Source organism: Jaculus jaculus, chromosome 6 (assembly GCF_020740685.1).
Source record: "Jaculus jaculus isolate mJacJac1 chromosome 6, mJacJac1.mat.Y.cur, whole genome shotgun sequence".
NCBI lineage: Eukaryota > Metazoa > Chordata > Mammalia > Rodentia > Dipodidae > Jaculus > Jaculus jaculus.
In genome coordinates this window covers 149,394,372-149,399,779 of record NC_059107.1, presented here as the reverse complement: position 1 = coordinate 149,399,779, position 5,408 = coordinate 149,394,372, and positions in this window count along the sequence as shown.

Genomic DNA, 5,408 nt, shown 5'->3' with positions numbered 1-5,408 from the left:
TCTTAAGTGTTTTCTTGAGTGCCCTCTTGCCCACATCCCACGTCAAATCTTTGGGGACAACTATTTACTTCCATCGTTTCCCATCAGTTCTCACCACTTTCACTTGCTGTCACTGGGACCAAGGCCCTTGACATTTCTCACCCGGATTATAGTAATGGCCTTTTATCCAGTCTCCTTACTCTAGGCCTTGCTGTCTGTGATGGGTTCTCAATAAAACACTTAGAGTGATGCTTTCAAAACTTGCCTAAGGTCTGGAGAAATGGCTTAGCAATTAAGGCACATAGTTGCAAAGCCTAAGGACCCAGGTTCAATTCTCTAGGTCCCACATGGTGGCACATGCATCTGGAGTTTGTATGCAGTGGCTAGAGGTTCTGGCATGCCCATTCTCTTTCTCCCTATGTCTCTATTAAATAAATAAAATCTTATTTAAAAACTTACCTAAGATTGCATCCATGCTAAAAACCTTTCAATGACATCCCACTTTTATTCAGAATAAAAACTAACTCCAGACTTTCTTCAGTCCCTACAAAGGCCCTGTGAGGAATTGTACACCTTCCCTCTTCTCTGCCTCTGACTGCTTTTCTTCTGAATCCCTCTTGCTCTAGCCATATTGTCCCTCTGCTAGCCTTCAGACTTAACAACGTTCTCCTTACTCGGGGCTTTCATGTGTGTTCCCCCAAAGCCACCCTGAGATATCACATCACACCTGCTACAATGGCTATCATAAAAAAAGCAGCCAGGTGCTGTAGCACATGCCTATTACTACACACATACATGCACAAACACACACACATATTTGGTTTTTTAAGGTAGGGTCTTACTCTAGCCCAGGCTGACCTGGAATTCACTATGTATTCTCAGGGTGGCGTTGAATTTATGGCAATCCTCTTGCTTTTGTTTTCCCAAGTGCTGGGATTAAAGGCATGCACCACCAAGCCCAGCCTAATTTTATTTTTTAATTTATTTTATTTGAGAGGGAGAGATGAAGAAGCAGGTAGAAAAAAGAGAGAGAATGTGCATACCAGGGCCTCTAGCCACTGCAAATGAACTACAGATGCATGTGCAACTTTGTGCATCTAGCTTACATGGGTCCTGGGGAATTGAACCTGGATCCTTTGGCTTTGCAGGCAAGTGCCTTTACGGCTAAGCCATCTCTAGCCCCCTGCTATGTTTTTAAAATTCATATGTAATATACTACACACTAGCCATTTGTTCCTCAGTGCTTCTGGACAGTACTTCTTCACATGGATATACATTTATTTCTTCTTATTTATGGCAGTTATAAGGTTTCTATGAATACTAAATTAGCAAATATTGCATCATTGCCAAGGGAAATAGAAAAATTCGCTTCCCGTCACATGTCAGATTTTCATCAACCAATCAACACATACTTTTGTTTTAGGTGGTTTTTGTTGTTGTCTAAAGGCACCTCTTATAATATAAACTTTTGCTGCACTGTTGAGGTACTTTTCAAGTGATTGCCCACACTTGTATTAGCAATGTCTTAGGGTCTATTTCTCCACATCCTCACCAATGTTTGTTATTGCCTTTTTAAAAAATAGGGTCTTTCTGTGTAGCCCAAGTGGCCTTAAAGTTGTGATCTTCCTGCATCAACCCCCAAAGCATGTATATATATATATATATATATATATATATATATATATATATAGAGAGAGAGAGAGAGAGAGAGAGAGAGAGAGAGAGAGACAGAGAGACAGAGACAGAGAGACAGAGAGACAGAGACAGAGACAGAGAGAGAATTAGAGGGTGTGTCAACTATTTTCTTGTTTCTGGGACAAAATACCTAACCAGAAGCAGCTAAGGGGAGGAAAGAGTTTATTGCAGCTTAGTGTCCCAGAGGACAGTGTCCATCATGGCTGGGAACATATGACAGGAGCAGGTAGCTGGCGTCACATCAGCAGCGAGTAGGTAGAGCAAGTGGAGCTGAGCTATGACACCCCAAGGTCCACCCCAGTGACACAACCTTCCTGAACAGTGCCAACAACTGGGGAGTACGTATTCAAACATGTAAGTTTATGAAAGACATTTCACATTTCAACAACCACAGGTCATTTCATTTTTGATCAAAAATGCCAGAATGCATGCCAATAACCCACAGGTGGCTATAAAGCTATCATGGATTCTGAATTCTAGTCTGGAGTTAAAGCTTCAGCACTGGGCTGGAAAGATAGCTCAGGAGTTAAGGCACTTGCCTGCAAAGGCTAAATATCCAGGTTAGATTTCCCAGGACCCACGTGAAGCCAGATGAACGAGAGGGCGCATGCATCTGGAGTTCATTTGCATTGGCTAGAAGCCCTGGTGCACCCATTTTCTCTCTCTCTGTTTCCTTCTCTCTCTCTCAAATAAACAAATATCAAATAAATAAATATTTTAAAATAATGTCTTAAAGCTTCAGCACCCCACATTTAATAGGCAAAAGCAGGTTTTCAAAATGTGTTAGTAGTAATATTGAACTTCCTGTAGCATCTTTTTGGTAATTAGAATGTCTATTTTGATGTCCTGCTTTGATAATTATCAAGTTCAGTTTGATGTTTTATGCTTTGTAATTATTCATCAGTATTTCCTGTAGCTTCCTCTGGCTGTGCATTCAGTACTATGGTTAGTTGGCTGCTTGAACATTTCTCAGGAATACTAGACAAATTGTTTCCGATGTGTAAAAGAAGCCAGATGCCAAACACTGCATATTGTATTGGTTCATTTGTGGGAAATGTCCAGAAAAGGCAAATGTAGAGAGATAGAAAGCAGATCCATGGTCATCTGGGACTGGAGATGAAAATACAGATTGATTACAAATGTGCATAAGGATCTTGTTAGGATGATGAAAACGTCCTAGTATTGGATTGTGGCTGGGGCTACACAACTATGTGAATTGATTAAAGCTCATTACATTGTACTGTTAAAATAGGCAGAAATACTATGCAAATTATGTTGCACTAAAACTGTTTATAAAAATTGAAAGGAATTATTTAGATAGCCATGACAAGACACTGAACCATTTATAAGGGAAAAAGATAGTTTCTCCTCACAAACATGCAATGCCTTCTTACAGAAACATCTCATACCAGGAGACAGTGAAGCAAAGACCAAAATCCACAAACCAAGTGCATGTGCCTGGAGGTCCAGCTGTTCAGGAAGCAGAGGAGTTTGGGCCACTCTGGGCAACAAAGCCACACTCTTATCTCTTGAAAAAAAATAACAACAAAACACAAGAAAGCATAGGAAAACTTTTTGCTTTCCACTAATGCCTTTCCCATCTCATATAATCTGCACTGTGACTTTCCCATTATGAAATTGAATCTAAAGCCAGGCAAAGTGGTAAACCCTTGTAATCTAGCACCCAGAAGGCTGAGGCAGGGCAAGAAGCCAGCGCTGGGGGAAATGGTTCGTGTGAGGTTGGGGAAAAGATGGGATTTCAGAATGACCATATCATCCAAGTTGTTAGTCTCCTCTCTCTCTCCCTCTCTTTATTTATGAGAGAGAGAGAGGATAAAGAGTGAGAGAGAGGGAGAGGGCCTTTAGCCACTGCAAATGAACTCCAGATGCATGTACCACCCGCGTGCATATGCCACTTTGTGCACATGCATCACCTCATGCATCTGCTTACATGGGTTCTGAGGGGTCAAACCTGGGTCCTTAGGCTTTTCAGGCAAGTGCCTTAACTGCCAAGCCATCAGCCCAGATGTTAATTCTCCTAAGGGCCTTGGATTGAGTTTTTCATGAAGAGAAACAAGAAAAAATGAGAGGGGAAAACGGAAGAATGGGGAACTTAACAATTTTTTCAGCTAAAAATGCATGTTTATATTTAATTGATTAATTAACAAATTTATTTATTTGACAGAGAAAGATGAAGAAAGAGAGAGAGAGAGAATGGGTGTGCTAGGGCCTCCAGCCACTGCAAATGAACTCCAGATATGTGTGCCCCCTTGTGCATCTGGTTAACATGGGTCCTGGGGAATCGAATCTGGGTCCTTTGGCTTTGTAGGCAAATGCCTTATTCCAGGTCAGCCTGAGCCAGAGTGAGACCCTACCTCGAAAAACCAAAAAAAAAAAAAAAAAAAAAAAACATTTTAACAAAAAATTTTAAGTATAATGCACAAGAGCAAACAGTTTTTGCTTTAAATTGCCAAGAACTACATCTGTAACTGTCCAGATCTAATCACTTCTTAAAGAGTACAATAAACCTAATAGCTCAAACAGACTGCTTGCCATTCATTATGCAAACATATCTCTGTCTCAAGTCACATTTTAGGCTACTTAACTTAAGTACTTAGACATAAAATTTGTTATTAAAAACTTAATTAAGGGACTGAGGAGAGTGCTCAGCTGGTGGAGTGTTTGCCGTGTGTGGTGATTTGATTCAGGTGTTCCCTATAAACTCAGGTGTTCTGAATGCTAGGTTCCCAGCTGATGGAGATTTGGGAATGAATGCCTCCTGGAAGAAGTATATTGCTGGGGGCGGGCTTATGGGTGTTACAGCCAGCTCCCCCTTGCTAGTGTTGGGCACACTTCCCTGTTGCTATTGTCCACCTTGTGTTGGCCAGGGGGTGATACCCACCCTCTGCTCATGCCATCGTTTCCCCCTCAAGCCTGTAAATCAAAATAAACCTCTGATTTTCCCACAAGCTGCTCTTGGTTGGGTGATTTCTACCAGCAATGTGAACATGACTGCAACACTGTGCAAACATGAAGACCTGAACTTGATCCCCAGAGCCCACAGAAAAAAGCAGGGTGTAGTGTACCATGTCTGTGATCCCAGCGCTGGGGAGACAAAGACAGACAGATCCTTGGAGCTCACTGGCTGGCCAGTCTAGCCTAATGGGAGAGTGTTAAGGCAATGAAAGATCTTGTCTCAAAAAAGGTAAATGGAATTCCTAAGGAACAATAGCTAAGGTTGTTCTCTGGCCTATACAAGCATACAGCATATACTCACCTGTGTGTGCATACCTGCATTCACATGTGTTTCTGCCTTGCACACACATACACACACACAAACAAAATAATAAAAAAAATAAAATATATTTTATTTATTTGAGAGAGACAAAGAGAGAGAGAGAATAGGCATGCCAGGGCCTTTAGCCACTGCAAATGAACTCCAGATGCATGTGCCCCCTTGTGCATCTTGCTTATGTGGGTCCTGGGGAATCAAACTAGGGTCCTTAGACCTCGCAGGCAAATGCCTTAACCACTAAGTCATCTTTCCAACCCCCTAAATTTTTTTTTAAAGTTAATTAAAAGCTAGGTATGGTGGCTTGGGCCTTTAACCCCAGCACTTGGGAAGCTGAGATAGAAGCATCTTAGTGATTGCAAATCCAGCCTGGGATATAGAGTGAGTTCAGCCTGGGCTAGAGTGAGATTCTGTCTCAAAACAAAACAAAAGGTTGATTAAA